The sequence below is a fragment of the Triturus cristatus genome, chromosome 10 (genome assembly GCF_964204655.1).
Source record: "Triturus cristatus chromosome 10, aTriCri1.1, whole genome shotgun sequence".
NCBI lineage: Eukaryota > Metazoa > Chordata > Amphibia > Caudata > Salamandridae > Triturus > Triturus cristatus.
In genome coordinates, this window is record NC_140593.1 from 657211623 (window position 1) to 657228895 (window position 17273).

At 45.4% G+C, this 17273-nt stretch overlaps 1 protein-coding gene and 1 pseudogene across 1 annotated transcript in view; both read right to left on the reverse strand.

Annotated features, from left to right (window-relative positions):
- LOC146789866 (galanin receptor 2b-like) overlaps positions 1-17273 on the reverse strand; it is a 279263-nt gene that overhangs the window by 136980 nt on the left and 125010 nt on the right. The window lies entirely within an intron of this gene.
- Positions 5333-5451, reverse strand: LOC146789867 (U6atac minor spliceosomal RNA; annotated as a pseudogene).

The following is a 17273-nucleotide window of genomic DNA, read 5'->3' on the forward strand; positions in this document are numbered from 1 at the left end:
GCGACCGCAATCCTCTGCTGATGACGTCAGATATTACATCACTGTATTTAGACACTTATTTACCCATGTCTTCTTCCATTAATTTTTAGCTATACATATATTACAAATATTTTTTTTTCAGAAAGACACATATGTCATCAGTGATGTAATATCTGACGTCATCAGCAGAGGATTGCGGTCGCGTGAGTTATAGTTGCCTGCACTAACTATAACGGGGGAATTTCAATGGTTTTTCACGAGTGAAATGTCCAGCTAAATATAACATGTGTGAAACCTATGGTTTTTTAAGTGAATTTGCAAGGTTTTTTAAATGTTAATTCCTAACTATAACGTGTGTGAAACCTATGGTTTTTTCAGTGAATTTGTACGGTTTTTTAAATGCTAAGTTATGAATTATTTTTTTTTTTTTAAGGTTTTTCACCGTGCGCGTACCGTACTGTGGAGCGGCAACACTGGATTGAGGAGGAGCCCGCCCGCTGAGACCCATCTGCGGATTTTAAGTATGTCAGCAGAACATTAGAAGCACTTCTAAGGGAACACATTTCCCACCAGCACTCCAACTCCCAAAATTACTTGCGCAGCATCATCATGAACAGCCCATCGGAGGGCGCGCAATTACATGTACTTAAGAGGCGGGGACCAGACTGTGTTTGATTCCTTTCACCGTCAGCCTCTGAGGAATAAATTGATTTTCGAAACGCGTCAGGCAGCGGTGTAACGGCTGCGAAGGAAATCGGCTGGCCGGCGTCCTCCATACCTATTAAAAGAGTTCAAGCTTGGAGCTCTGTGTTGTCTTTTCAAGTGCCTCTCAAATTGTGGGACACAAGCAGGAGCTTTTATATATATATATATATATATATATATATATATATATATATATATATATATATATATATATATATATATATATATATATATATATATATATATATATATATATATAACTGAAAAAACCATAGGTTTCAGGGATGTTATAGTTAGCTGGAGATTTCATCAGTGATGTCACTGACCATGTCATGAATGATGTAATATGTGACATCATCAGCAGTGCATTGAGCGGGCGCAAGTTATAGTTAGCTGAACTAACTATAACGGTGGAATTTCTCTGGTTTTGTATGAGTGAAATATCCAGCTAACTATAACGTCCCTGAAACCTATGGTTTTTTCAGTGAATTTCAAAGATTTTTTGACCATTTCATGAATTATGTAATATGTGACGTTATCATCAGTGCATTGCGGGGGCGCGAGTTATAGTTAGCTGAACTAACTATAATGGCCGAATTTCTCTGGTTTTGTACGAGTGAAATGCCCAACTAACTATAACGTCCCTGAAACCTGTGGGTTTTTTCAGTGAATTTCAAAGGTTTTTTAAATGCTAATTTCTAACTATGCCTACAAAGGTAGGGCATGTGAAGAAAGAGGAAGAAAAGAGCAGAAAGAAGCAAGACAAATGCAGAAAGAAGCAACAGAAGTCCAGAAAGACGAAGAAAAGTTCAGGAAGAAGCAAGAGATGTGCAGAAAGAACCAACAGAGGAGCAGAAAGCCCTGTGCCCCCAACTTTTTGCTGACGGGTACTGGTGGTAACTGACTCTGAATAACCAGGCCTAGAGCCAGAGCTATGCTAAAAGACACTTAGAATACAGTGAAAACACCTACATACACTAGGGAACACTATGCGGTGGGGTACCCCTGTGATTAGCATGACCTCCTCTGTATTTGCAATGAGTTAGTGCCTGGGTCATTGCATGAGTACATAGGCTCTGACTGGATGATTAGCATACAGCAAGGAGAGTGCATGGTGAATTTATAAGTGCTTGGGTTTTGGCGGAGTGATTGGATAAGTACATGGTGCCGGCTGGGTGATTGGAGGAGTGCATGAGTAGTGACAGGGAGATTACTGAACTGTAAAGGTAGTGCTCCAGGGATTGTAGAAGTGCATGAGTTAGCGCCTGGGTCATTGCATGACTACATGGGTAGTGACTGGATGATTAGAGTACTCCAAGGAGAGTGCATAGTGAATTTATAAGTGCTTGGGTTTTGGCACAGTGATTGGATAAGGACAAGGGACTGGCTAGGTGATTGTAGGAGTGCATTGGTAGTAACAGGGAGATTACCTAACTATATAGGTAGTGCTCAAGGGACTGTAGAAGTGCATGAGTTAGTGCCTGGGTCATTGCATGACTACATGGGTACTGACTGGATGATTAGAGTACTGCAGGGAGAGTGCATGGGGAATTTATAAGTGCTTGGGTTTTGGCACAGTGATTGGATAAGGACATGGAACTGGCTAGGTGATTGGAGGAGTGCACAGGTAGTAACAGGGAGATTACTGAACTGTATAGGTAGTGCTCCAGGGATTGTAGAAGTGCATGAGTTAGTGCCTGGGTCATTGCATGACTACATGGGTAGTGACTGGATGATTAGAGTACAGCAAGGAGAGTGCATGGTGAATTTATAAGTGCTTGGGTTTTGGCGGAGTGATTGGATAAGTACATGGTGCCAGCTGGGTGATTAGAGGAGTGCATGGGTAGTGACAAGGAGATGGCTGGACTGCATCAGTAGTGCTCAGGGGATTGTAGCAGTGCATGTGTTAGTGCCTGGGTCATGGCATGAGTACATGTGCAGTGACTGGATGATTAGAGTACTGCAAGAAGAGTGCATAATGAATTTATAAGTGCTTGGGTTTTGGCGCAGTGATTAGATAAGGACATGGAAGTGGCTGGGTGATTGGAGGAGTGCATGGGTACTGACAAGGAGATGGTGCACTACCATACATACTCTTATGCATAAGTCGCCTTGACTGAGCACTCCAAAAAACTGTGCACTCACCTCAGAATCACTTGATCCCCTTTTCCACGTTGGTCTGTTTTTGAGCATGGACTGGTGACTATCAGAGTGTCCCCTAAGCATAAAATATTACTGAGTAGAAATACCACAGAGGATGTCCTGTTTGGCCCCCACCACAATTTCAGAAATCCTGCAGGCTCCGTAGAGTGCAAGAGAAAAAAGCGGTGAGGGGCGACGCTGAAAACAAAGTTACCTCCATCCCCAGTCTCACATACACTATCCAAGACCCCCAAGATCCTTTCCAGCTTATCGACATCTATACGGGCACCTTTTGTCCGGGGTGTACCCTTCCAACCTTTGCGCTTGGTTACCTGAGTTAGATGGCGTTATACCAATAAATGGATTTTTGAGAGCCTTTTAAAAGACTTTAGTTGCTGAATGCTCCCTGGGCGCCTGTTAAGGAAGTTCATAATAGGCTGGTGCAACCAAAAACAGGTCTGCCCCTTTTCCCTTAGCTAACCTTCTTGGGAAGCATCAAAGATTATATACCTACAGATCACAGCATCCTTTTAGGCAGTATAGAATAATGCTGTGGCTTGGGTGGTGCTAAGCTATGCCGAAAAACATTTTGCATATTAGTGTAGGAAATTTGTATTGTATTCAGCTGCTACCTGGGGATGCTGTCCGCCCCCTAGTGCAGTGGAAAAGTAAACAATGTTTTAGGCAAGTATACTCCTACTGCAGTATCCTCCAGTATTTGAAACCTGCTGAGTTTCCACATTAGGTCCCTCATGGAAAGGCATCACTATAATCTATTAAAGCATTTAAAATGGCTCAGGCAATGGGAGGTACATTGTTCTGGCAATAGTAAATAAGCACCTTACCTGAAGAGTTTGGGTTGGAACTTCAAAGATGTAGGCAAGAGACGTATCCCTCCATAATAAGGTGCTCATTAACAACACACCAAGATACTTGGGCCCTAGCTGTTGCTGTAAATGACCCACAACTGGCTTGAGGTGTGTAAAATGCGAGTTCACCGTAACCGGTATCTTGGTGCTGATAACAGATTACACAATTCAATTATACCCATTTTTTCACCCCCAGTAGGATGCAAGGCCGAATGGAATCTGTGAGGCATTGAACCTGTGGCATGAGGTCAAACGCAGGTCCCTATAGTGAAAGCTTTGGTTCATTAAGCCACCTGATCTGGCAGTGTTAGTCGTTTGTGTAGGGCAATGGTCCATACTTATGGGAAAATAACTCTGGTATGAATATGTTCAGGCCTCATTAATTGTTATTTTGGTCAGGAATGCCACTTGAGTGCTGTCTGTCTAGCTGGCCCCCAAGCTGCATAGCAGTTGGTGGAAAAGGCATGTTAATCCCAGTCTCTTAATACAATTAAAAGAATCACTAGCTTAGTGATTTCACCTCAGCTAGATCTGTCACCATCCACCAACTATGCTCTCAAAGGGCATGCTATGTGCTACAAATGATTATTCCTAAAAATTAACACAAGCATGTGACAATGGGCCCATCAATGCACATTCTCCTGTTGAAATAAGAATACCACCTTTTGTACATGAGAGAAGACCACGAGCACGCGTAACCATATAAAACTGACAATGCTATTTAAAGTCATGCCTCTTAACCTCAACCTGTGGCCTCTCCTGAATCCTGGCCCCATCAGCAAGTTCTAAGGACTCGGGCTGCACTGCATTTTTCCTATGTAAACCGTAGTTGTCACACACAGCGAGATCCTGCTGCAAATTTACAATACTCGCATATGATTTTTCTTTGGAGATAAATATGTCACTAAAAGATTACTTGGAGTCTCCGCAGAACATGCACATTCCATCGTAACTTTCTCACTAGTACTGTAAAAAGTACAAGTTATGCGCAGATGTTCGCAGCAGGTACACTATCAGAGTCCTAAATTATACATCTCTGCCACAGGTGCATTATTGACCAGACAAGCAATATGACTCAAAGATCTTGAAACATATGCCCGGTGGATTAAGCTTTCTACAGCAGGGGTCCTGCCCCACAAGCTATCCCCATGAAAAAGGCATTTTAATGGACTTGAAAACTTAGCGCCTGCATCCTATCGTTTTAAACCAATTTCTTAAGCTTCCGTTGAGAGATTTTAATGGTGTAGATCGGAAAGATAAAAATTTTGGGGGGGCCCTGACACTGGAAACTGAGCATGCAGGTTAGCTCTGGGACATGCCCACTGGAATGACTGTGTGATCAGAAAAACTAACTCCACCACTGGAATCGATTATATCCATTAAATGAAATTGCCTATTGAACACGTCTGCATATCAAGGCAGCCGCTGCGTAAGATGTACAGCAAGGAAACATGGGGAGATGGGTTGTAGGAATTGGGTGCCTGTCCTCCGATATGATGCACTGCAAATCAAGGTAAACGTGCCCGACTGAGGTTCCGTGGGTTGCTCAAATGTATTGAAGAAAACACATCCTCTGGCCAGAGCTGAGGTGCTGTCCAAGAGCACTGAATGTTTTGGGCCCTGGAATGCTCATATTGTCAACAACATGGTTAAACGCCATGAAGTAAGTGGCAGTGCCTTAACTGTATATGAAGGCCACCTGAACCCTTCCATCCCTGCCAAGGTGAGTGCTAACCTGCTCTCCTTCTATACACACATGCTCTTATTGGGACATTATTTTGAAGTTTTATATAGCGAGAACTGGACCCAAATGATTTGGAGCGCTTTGCACAAGCCATAGTCACATTGCAGAGAAAGACATTTATATTTAGGTGCGGAGATTATATTAAGTGATTTGCAAAGAATATCAGGCTGTTGACCCTCCCGCCGAGGTTTGAACCCCGATGCCTACATTCAAAGTCAACAGATTTAGGTGTAAGGTAACTAGAACCTCTCTCGCGAGATTTTTACGAAATAATAAGCACAGGTGGTGGGATCCATGTCACAATAACATGGGACCTGTCTAATCCTGTGACCCCCTCCCTTCCCCTGTACTCTGGTACGCTGCTCTGTTCTTGGACACAGGGCCAAGGCTGGCAGGTGCCAAACACCAGCTCGGGCCAGATGGGACCTGTCAGGCGAAGCGGCCATATATTTAAATAACAGAAACAACATATGGCCTGCTCTTTCCTAAATATTCTAAGAACTATAACATAACCTCCTGCGCGCCCAAAAAAACGACTATCTAAAGAAGTGGGTGGGTTGAGAGAACCAGGACGGGCTCCTTGTCGAAGGCTGAAAAGGTGGTATTAACTCCCTGTGTCTGCACAATAATGATAGATCAACTTATTGAGTGAATATGGCATCTGTGCTTCAGCTTTGCTTTGTGGGTAAATCCGGCATCATGGCTTCTGTTCGAACCCAAAACCAGGATTTTTGTTTTAATATTTAACAAAGCGTTTTTCAGAGGTTTTTAAAAACCAGCATGAGGGCTCCATCATGTAACCAGGACTTTCCTGTGTGATGGATTTTTGGGGCATGATGTGTTCCAGTACTAGTATTAGCTAGACCATTGCTTGAGACTGGACAAAGGAGGGCCGCAGGGCCCCTGAGACAGATGGGACTCATATCACTCTGCCTCTATATAATAATGGCTAAATCCCACAGTCAGATGCCCCCAGCCTGGCCCAACCATCCCCATCTCACCTCTGCCTCTGCACTGGCCGCATCCACACAGGGTACCTACGGCGGCAACTGGTGAGGCCTCTGAATATAAGGGGGAAAAAGGCTGTGCAACTGTGGCCGCTGCCGGAGCCCCTCGGAGGCGACCCCTCAGCAGGCCCTGAGAGAGAGCAAACAGATGGTGAGGCTGGCACAGTCAAGCTGTGGCAACCGCGAGCAGCCCCGATCCAAAGGAGAACTGCGCCGAAATAAGAACTCCATTAGGTCGCTGCCCTCGACCGATGCTTGAAAAGGGGGGCAGTGGCTGCGTTGAGTCATCAAGGGAAAAGAAAGAAAGAAGTCTCCTTCACGGTGGGGGCAGCGTGCACCGGGAATCTTCAGGGGCAGGCAGGTAGCAAGGTTCTCATCAGGCTGATTTACAGCCTTTTAAGCTGTCCTGCCATCCCCTCAAGCTGCCCAGGTAGCCCCGCTACCCCCCTCATGCAACCATTCATTGCCTTCCCACAGGAAACGTACCCGAGAACATTTCAAACAGCAGCCGCCACCATCAACCGTCCCACACCTGTCTGCAGGGCCCTGCGGGGGGTGCACCCCTTTGTCCAAGTGTGTAAAACCCATGGCACGCACACCCCCTGCCCTGCGCTCTAGTCTCATGTCCGCGACTTCTTGGCTTTAAGGCAGGTTGTTTGGTAAAGCATGGATCGGCGCTCCTCCTCGCAGACTCCCATCAGCGCTTCTGCCTTCTTCCTGCCAACTTTCAGGGATCAGTTTACAGCTCTTGAGTAGCTCTTTTAACTCTTGCCTGTCCGGCAGCGGAAGACTCAAGACGTTGTGAATGGAGCGCCTGCTTGTGCGTGTGTTGCCGCGTCTGTGCACGCCCAGATTGACAGGTACAGGCAGCACTTGCGGCGTGCTAGCTATATAAATAAAATGTCAAGCAGATTTTTAGGAAGAGAGATACCTCACTGAGGCACAACTTTCTTGGCAAGGTGACTTGATGAGTGGCAATTGTATGGGCTGATCGATGCGAGGCACAAGATGGCTGCCAACACTTCCTGGTTTGAAGTGTTGGCAGCCAATTAGAGCCAAGCTCGTGCTCGGGGTTAGGCTCCGCCCAGATATCAAAACCTTTTTATTTTTTTATTATCTCAGGATCTACTGAATGGATTTACACCATTTTAAAAAAAGGGCTCTTTCTGAACCAACGGCTACCTTTTTGCCAAATTTGGTATAATTCCGTTCAGCAGTTCGGGCTGTAGCTGTGTCTAAAGTTTCCTATGGAAAATAACATGGGGAAAACACTTTTTGGGACCTCCCTTTTTTCTTGGCCGCCGCTTGGCGAATCACCCCGAAACTTTCAAGACAGGAGCTGACCAGAGCGCCCCACAAGTTTTGGAAATTTCACGAAGATTCGTCAACCAGCGCCAAAGTTATTGGGAAAACAAAAGGCTTTTCCTATGGAAACTAGGTCTTAACTATCTACTGGCGACCGCCAGTTGATAATATATATTTAAATATATTCACTGAAAAAACCATAGGTTTCAGGGGCGTTATAGTTAGTTGGACATTTCACTCATACAAACCCAGTGAAATTCCCCCGTTATGGTTAGTTCAGCTAACTATAACTCGCGCGCCCGCAATGCACTGCTGATGACGTCACATATTACATCACTCATGTCATGGTCAGTGACATCACTCATGACATCACAGATGACATCATAAAATGACATCACTGATTACATCACTGATTACATCATCCAGTGAATGTGTGTTTTTCTGAAAATTAAATATGTTTTATATATATATATATATATCTCATGGTCGATGGAAGAATAAATGGGTATATAAGTGTCTAAATAGATGATTTTGTTTGTGTAAAACTCATTGTATAACTGACTGATTAAATGTATCTTAGTGAATACATGGGTTAGTGAGTAATGTTTAAATATGTAAATATCTGTATCAGTCTCTCACTTTGTGTATAAGTGGCTGCATGGGTTGGTGAGTAGCTATATGAGTGTCTATATGGGTTATTAGTTGGTATTTTGAGTATCAGTATGAGTGTCTGTATGGTTCGGTAGGGGGTATTACTTAGTGCATAGATGCATGAATGAGTGACTCTGTTTGTATGTGTTGAAGACAACATGTGTGTAGGACTGTATGGGTGGATGAGTGTGTGTATGGGTGTGTTGGTGAGTGAATGACTGTCTCAATAGTGTCTTTATGAGTAACTACATATTTTTTAAACTAGTATATGTGAGTATTGGTGTATATAAGTGAGTATATGTGAGACTGAGAGATTGGAAGAGTTGCTGTATAAATAAGTATGTGTTTCTATAAGTGATTGTTTAAGAGAGTAAGTATGTGTTAGTGTCTGTAGAAGTAAGGATGGTGGTGTGTGTATAACTGCATATGAAAGTAAATGGATGTTTGATACTTTGTTTGCATGTGTGACTGTGTGTGTGAGTAACTCTATGGATGAGTGGCGGAGTATAACAGTATGTATAGGTGTATGAGTACATATGATGAGTGAGTGCATGTATGAGTGACTGTATAGGACTGTTGGTGAATGAGCGGATGTGTGTGTAGATCTTGGAATTACTGAATGGGTATGTTGTAACTGGTATTGGTATGTCCATTGTTTTGAAAATGTTAGTTTGTATTTTTGAGTGTGTATATCAAAGGTTATATTAGGGTGAGAGGAGGTCTGCCACTCTATCACAAGGATGATGTCCTCAGTGCTATCATTAGTGATGTCATCAGTGATGTCACTGACCATGTCATGAGTGATGTAATATGTGATGCCATCAGCAGTGCATTGCGGGCGCACGAGTTATAGTTAGCGGAACTAACTATAACTGGGGAATTTAACTGGTTTTGTATGAGTGAAATCTCCAACTAACTATAACGCCCCTAAAACCTATGGTTTTTGCAGTGAATTTCTAAGGTTTTTTAAATGCTAATTTCTAACTATAACGTGCCTGAAACCTATGGTTTTGTCAGTGAGTTTCAAAGGTTTTTTAAATGCTAATTTCTAACTATGCCTACAGAGGTAGAACATGTAAAGAAAGAAGAAAAAACGCACAGAAAGAAGCAAAAGAAATGCAGAAAGAAGCAACAGAAGTCCACAAAAACGAAGAAAGGTGCAGGAAGAAACAGGATGTGCAGAAAGAACCAACAGAGGAGCAGAAAGACACCTTGTTGCAAAATCATCCTGTGCCCACAACTTTTTCAGACGGGTACTGGTGGTAACTGACTCTCACTAACCAGGCCTAGAGCCAGTGCTATGCTAAAAGACACTTAGAATACAGTGAATACACCTATACATACTGTTACACACCGCCACTCACCTACATACACTAGGGAACACTATGCGTTGGGGTCCCCCTGTGATTAGCGTGACCTCCTAAGTAAGTACATAATAAGGCAGGGGGGTTAAAACTACCTCTAAGTCAGAGGTTCAGAAATATGCTACTTTAACTAGTAGTCGCATTTGCAGAGTGGTGGAGAAAGGGTGCTGGGCGTCCAACCAACGCTCAGGAATTCGGCTGCTTAGGACTTACAGGAGGTACCAGGAGGGATTCTTGACCCCCAAACTCCCTCAGGACTAAATTTGACTTCATCCCCCATCCTGTGCCACGAGGCACGTTTGCAGTGGTAGAGAAAGGGGATCATGTCCTCCGAAGATGTCTTGGCAATCCCACTGTGTGGGGCTTACTGGAGGTAACAAGAGGGGTAGTTGGCCCCCAAGGACATCCTTGGGGGACAACTTCCCAAACTATTACCTCCATTCAGTCCCACACAGCAGCACTAGTAAGTACTCATACCAGCCACGCTCACTTTGCTCACCACTCTACAAACGCACTCCCTGGCATGCTATTGGATGGGGATTGAAGTCCCCTTCACTGCTGGGGGTCCTTTAGGGGCCAACTAGCCTACTTTTTACCTTGAGTAAGCCCCACGCAGTGGGATTGGTGAGAAGTAGACAAAGGCTATGCCACCTTTCTCCATCACTCTGCAAACGCGCCCCCTGGCATGTTGTAAGTTGGGGGATTAAGTCCCCTTGAATCCTGAGGGTCCCTGGGGTCCAACTAGCCCACCAAGTACCTCCAGTAAGCGCCACAGAGCTGCGTTGCAGAGAAGTGTAAGAAGGGGTGTGGCCTGGACTACCACTCTGCAACGCAGTGCTGTGGCGCTTCCTGGAGGTACATGGTGGGGTTGTTGTCCCCCAGGGACCCTCAGGATTGAAGAGCAATTAATTCCTCAACTTAAAACGCATCACAGGGCGTGTTTGCACACATGTCAGCTCAGGCCCTGCCCCCTCCCTTCACCACTGTGCAAATGCGCCCCGTGGCATGTTTTAAGTTGGGGAATTAAGTCCCCTTGAATCCTGAGTGTCCCTGGGGTACAACTAGCCCACCAGGTACCTCCAGTAAGCGTCACAGAGCTGCGTTGCAGAGAGGTGTAAAAAGGGGCATGGCCTGGACCACCTCTATGTAACGCAGCGCAGTGGCGCTTACTGGAAGCACCTGGAGGACTAGTTGGCCCCCAGGGGCCCTCAGGATTGAAAGGGAATTAATTCACCAACTTTAAACGCGCCACAGGGCGTGTTTAAACACAGTTCACCTAAGGCCCCGCCCCCTCCCTTCACCAATGTGCAAACGCGCCCCGTGGCACATTTTAAGTTGGGGGATAAAGTCCCCTTGAATCCTGAGGGTCCCTGGGGTCCAAGTAGCCCACCAGGTACCTCCAGTAAGCACCACAGAGCTGCTTTGCAGAGAGGTGTAAAAAGGGGCGTGGCCTGGACCACCTCTCTGCAACGCAGCCCTGTGGTGCTTACTGGAGGTACCTGGTGGACTAGTTGGCCCCCAGGGACCCCCAGTATTGAAGGGAAATTAATTCCCGACTTAAACCGTGCCACAGGGCACGTTTGCAGAGTGTTGCTGGGAGGGGCGGAGCCTCGGCGATGCCGGTCTTAATTTATTTTTTATTATTTTTAAGAAGGGGAGCTGTGTGGCCCCCCTTCCTTTTCTATTTTATGGGCCCTGGGGACCCCATCCCCCAGGGCCTGACCCCTATTTTTTTTTTTTTTTTTTAAAATGGAAGGGGGCCGCGTGGCCCCCCCTCCCCAGGCCACTTCTGGCCCCTGGGACCCCATCCCCCAGGGCCTAGCCTTTCGTTGGGGACCGTGGGGGGTAGTCCCAATGCCCCCACGGTCCCTGCCGATTCCCCGCGTCCTGCGGGAGCCGGCATTTCTTTTCCAGATGGGGAGCTGCTGACATGCAGCTCCCCGTGTGGAAAAGCAATCTGGTTTGGATTTTGAAAGAGAGAGCAGGTTTCCTGCTCTCTCTTCCAAAATCCAAACCAGTGTTTGCTTGTGTGGCTCCCGTCCTGCCATAGCAAACAGCAGTGTCCCAGGGGTGGGCACCCCGGGACACTGCAGGAGCCGTCCTTGGGGGGTGGTGGTCCCGAGGGCCATCACAGGCTCCAGGAGGGGGGCAGCGTGGCCCCCCTCCCAACCAATGCACAGCCCCGGGGAGGTGGTGGTCCCCGGGGCTCGGGGGGTCCATAACAGACCCACACATTTGCATTATAGTGTCCCGGGGAGGTGGCGGTCCCCGGGGCGTGTGGGGAGGCTCGAGCCCCCCCCTCACAGGTATATTGTTTTTAAAAAAAAGTAGCCCTGGGGGGTGGCGGTCCCTGGGGCTGCGGGTTGGGGCAGTGTGCCCCCGCAAATAATTAATGAAAGCCTCGGGTGTGGCGGTCCCCAGGGCTTGGTGGGCCTTGGAGGTCCCCCTACATTAAAAAAAAACAAGCCCCAGGTGTGGCTGTCCCCAGGGCTACGGGGGGTCATGTACACCCCCGCAAATATGTTATCAAAGCCCGGGGTGGTGTTCCCCGGGGCTGCAGGGGTCCCCCTGGGTCCCCGCAATTCTATTTCAGCATGCCCCCGGGACTTGGTCCACCGGTCAGATTCGCACACCCAGTGTGAATTCGGCCGTTTAAAAAAACAAATAAAAAATGTTTATTTGGGCCCTATCCCCTGAACAGGCCTTTAGGGTCAGGGTGTTGCTACCCTGCCCCCTTTTGTTGTTTTACACCTTTATTTCCCTGTTTTCTTTTGCCTCGGTAAACAAGATGACTGCCAACACTTCCTGGTTTCGAGTGTTGACAGCCAATTAGCATAAAGCTCGTGGTCGGAAGGGTGCGCGGATCCTCCGTGCCTCTATAGATCGAAACTTTTATTTTTTGATTTTCTCAGCAACTACTGAATGGATTTACACCATTTATGAAAAAGAGTTCTTTCTGAAACAAGGGCTACCTTTATGCCAAATTTGGTGTAATTCCGTTCAGCAGTTCGAGCTGTAGCCGTGTCTAAAGTTTCCTATGGAAAATGCATTTTTCGACCTCTTTTTAAAAATTTTCTCAGGAACTACTGAACGGATTTACACCATTTAACAAAAAGAGTTCTTTCTGAAACAAGGGCTACCTTTTTGCTACATTTGGTGTAATTCCGTTCTGCAGTTCGGGCTGTAGCCGTGTCTAATGTTTCTTTTGGGAATTAACATAGAGAAAACATGTTTTGTGACTCCCCTTTTTCCTCGGCCCCTGCTTGCTGAATCACCCCGAAACTTCCACGATAGGAGCTGACCAGAGTGCCCCATGAGTTTTGAAAATTTCGCGAAGATTCGTTAACAGGTTCCAAAGTTATTGGGAAAATAAAAAACGCTTTTCCTATAGAAACTAGATCCTAACTATAACTACCTACTGGCGACTGCCAGTAGGTTATATATATTACCTACTGGCGGTCGCCAGTAGGTAGTTAGAGTTAGGACCACGTTTCCATAGGAAATCCGCAACATTCTATTTTGAATAACTTTTGTGCCGGTCAACGAATCCTTGCGAATTTTTCCAAATAGGTGGGGCGCTATGCTCCGCTCCTACCCTGAAAGTCTCGGGGGGATTCGTCAAGCAGGGGCTGAGATAAAAGGGGGGTCCCAAAACGCGTTTTTCCCATGCATTTTTCCATAGGACCTTTAGACACAGCTACAGCCCGAACGACTGAACAGAATTACTTGAAATTTGGCAGAGAGGTAGTCCTCAGGTCAAGGAAGTGCCTTTTGTAGGTTTGGTGTAAATCTGTTCAGTAGATTCTGAGAAAATAGCCTTTAAATCAATATATATATCTGAGCCAGCTTACGGTGCGCTTACGGTGCGCTTACGGTGCGCTTACCGTACGCGTACGGTGACGTGCGCGAGCGCGATTCTGATTGGCTGTTAGATCTTAGTAAACATTGGAATCGGTCGAAACCAGGAAGCGGTGGCCGCCATTTTCTCTCTCGCACTCAGAGTGTGGATTAAAAAACAAAGGACAAAAACATGTAAAGGAGCTGTTTAGCCAGCTCCAAAGCACCTAGCCATGTTGAGGGAGTCCCCAAAGATCCCCCAAGGCCAAAAACGGAATTTTAATTTTTTCGCTAATTTCGCCGATTACGCTTACCGTACGCGTACGGTAAAAAATTATTGAAAAAAAAAATTATCCACACCCTCCCCACCCCGTGTGCAAATGGTGCCCGAAGGGCACCATTTGGGCATGGCTTAAATGTTCAATTTTAAAAAAAATCAAATATAACCTTTCACAACGAAGCGCATCATATGTCCTCCATGTGCGCACGGTGCGCGAAGCGCATCGTGCGTACATGGCCCATCTAGCGTAACGTGGGCACGCGGTGCGCGTAGCACACCGCGTGCCCACCGTGCGTGCACGGCACTAACTGCGTAAAGTGGGCGCGCGGTGCGCGAAGCGCACCGCGTGCTCACTGTGCGCGCACGGTGCGCGAAGCGCACCGTGCGCGCACGGAACGAACTGCGTTAAGTGGGCACGCACGCCACGAATGGCGTAAAGTAACTTAGCATTTAAAAGCCGTACAAATTCACTGAAAAAACCATAGGTTTCACACACGTTATAGTTAGGAATTAGCATTTAAAAAACCTTGCAAATTCACTGAAAAAACCATAGGTTTTACACATGTTATAGTTAGCGGAAATTTTACTGATCAAAAACCAATGAAATTCCCCCGTTATAGTTAGTGCAGGAAACTATAACTCACGCGACCGCAATCTTCTGCTGATGACATATGTGTCTTTATGAAAAAAAAATATTTGTAATATATGTATAGCTAAAAATTTATGGAAGAAGACATGGGCAAATAAGTGTCTAAATACAGTATTAGCATCAGCAGAGGATTGCGGTCGCGTGAGTTATAGTTTCCTGCACTAACTATAACGGGGGAATTTCATTGGTTTTTTATCAGTAAAATTTCCGCTAACTATAACATGTGTGAAACCTATGGTTTTTTCAGTGAATATATATATTCACTGAAAAACATAGGTTTTAGGGAAAGTTATAGTTAGTTGGACATTTCACTCGTACAAAACCATGGAAATTCCCCCGTTATAGTTAGTTCAGCTAACTGTAACTCGCGCCCCCGCAATGCACTGCTGATGACGTCACATATTATAGCACTCATGACATGGTCACTGGTATCACTGATGATATCACTGATGACATCTCAAATGACATCACTGATGATATCATCTATGTGATAAATTGATGCATCCTCTCACACCCTAATATAACCTTTGATACACCCACTCTAAATTACAGGCTGCCATTCTCTAAACCATAGACACTCCAACACCAATAACTACATACCCACTCACTGATTCTTAGGTTTACAAACACATCCACTCACTCACCCGTATAGTCACTCATACTTATGGTAATTCAGTACCGGACTATCATATGCACTCATACACCTATGTAGAAACTAACACACCGCCACTCATCCATAGAGGTACTCACACACCTAGTCAGACATCCAAATATTTAATCACACTGCCATTTACTCACCTATACAGTATACACACACCAGCTCACTTACTCATACAAATACTAGCACATACTTACGCTCTTATACAATCACTGATACAAGCACAGACTCATCCATACAGCCACTCTCACAATCACACTCTCACTTATAGCTATTTATATACTCCAACACACATCTATACTGCCTTTCACATATGTAGTTACTAACACATATACAACTGAGATATACATTCACTTAGTAACACACCCATACACACACTCACCCACCCATACAGTCCATCACAGATGCACTCTTGAAACCATGCACCCAGTGAATCACCCACTCACATATCTATGTACAGAGTCACACACACACACCCACACAAACACTCAGGCACCCACACAGATACTCAGACAACCAATCAATAACCCGTATAGACACTCATGTAGCTATTCGCAAACTCATGCAGCCGCTTACATACCAACAGACAGACGGATACAGACATTCACACAGTTTACTCACTGACCCATGCATTCAGTAAGATAAGTTTAATCACTCACTTATAGAGTCAGTCACGCACCTGCTAAATCATCCATTCAGACACTTATACACCCACTCATTTTTCAATACGCCTTTCCCTATATATATTAAACATATCTAAACTTTACAGAAACACAGTCATTGGATGATGTCATCAGTGATGTCATTTGAGAAGTCATCAGTGATGTCATCAGTGATGTCACTGACCATGTCATCAGTGATGTAATATGTGACGTCATCAGCAGTGCATTGCGGGGGCACGAGTTATAGTTAGCTGAATTATTATAGTTAGCTGAACGAACTATAACGGGGGAATTTCTATGGTTTTGCACGAGTGAAATGTCCAACTAACTATAACTTTCCCTAAAACCTATGTTTTTTTCAGTGAAAAGTAATAACAGAGAGATTACTGAACAGTATAGGTAGTGCTCAAGGGATTGTAGAAGTGCATGAGTTAGCGCCTGGGTCATTGCATGAGTACATGGGTAGTGGCTGGATGATTAGAGTACTGCGAGGAGAGTGCATGGTGAATTTATAAGTGCTTGGGTTTTGGCGCAGTGATTGGATAAGGACATGAGACTGGCTAGGTGATTGGAGGAGTGCATAGGTAGTAACAGGGAAATTGCTGAACTCTATAAGTAGTGCTCAAGAGTTTGTAGAAGTGCATGAGTTAGTGCCTGGGTCATTGTATGAGTACATGGGTAGTGACTGGATGATTAGAGTACTGCAAGGAGAGTGCATGGTGAATGTATAAGTGCTTGGGTTTTGGTGCAGTGATTGGATAAGGGCATGGGACTGGCTTGGTGATTGGAGGACTGTATAGGCAGTTACAGGGAGATTACTGGACTGCATGGGTAGTGCTCAAGGGATTGTAGAAGTGCATGAGTTAGTGCCTGGGTCATTGCATAAGTACATGGGTAGTGACTGCATGATTAGAGTACTGCAAGGAGAGTACATGGTGAATGTATAAGTGCTTGGGTTTTGGTGCAGTGATTGGATAAGGACATGGGACTGGCTAGGTGATTGGAGGAGTGCATAGGTAGTAACAGGGAGACGACTGACCTGTATAGGTAGTGCTCAAGGGATTGTATAAATGCATGATTTAGTGCCTGGGTCATTGCATGAATACATGGGTAGTGACTGATGGTTAGAGTGCTGCAACGAGAGTGCCTGAGTGAATGTATAAGTGCTTGGGTTTTGGCAGACTGATTGGTTAGTACATGGTACTGGCTGGGTGACTGGAGGAGTACATGGGGCGTGATAGGGTGATTGCTTAACTGCATGGGTTTTACGTGGTGAATTGAAGATGTGCATGAGCAGTGCCTAGGTGGTTAGAGGGCTGTATGGATAGTACAGAGGTGAATGTAGTAGTGCATGGATAGTGTTTGGGTTACTTAATCTTACCTTTTCGATAGTAGATATGAAAGTCTTTGAAACTATTTTT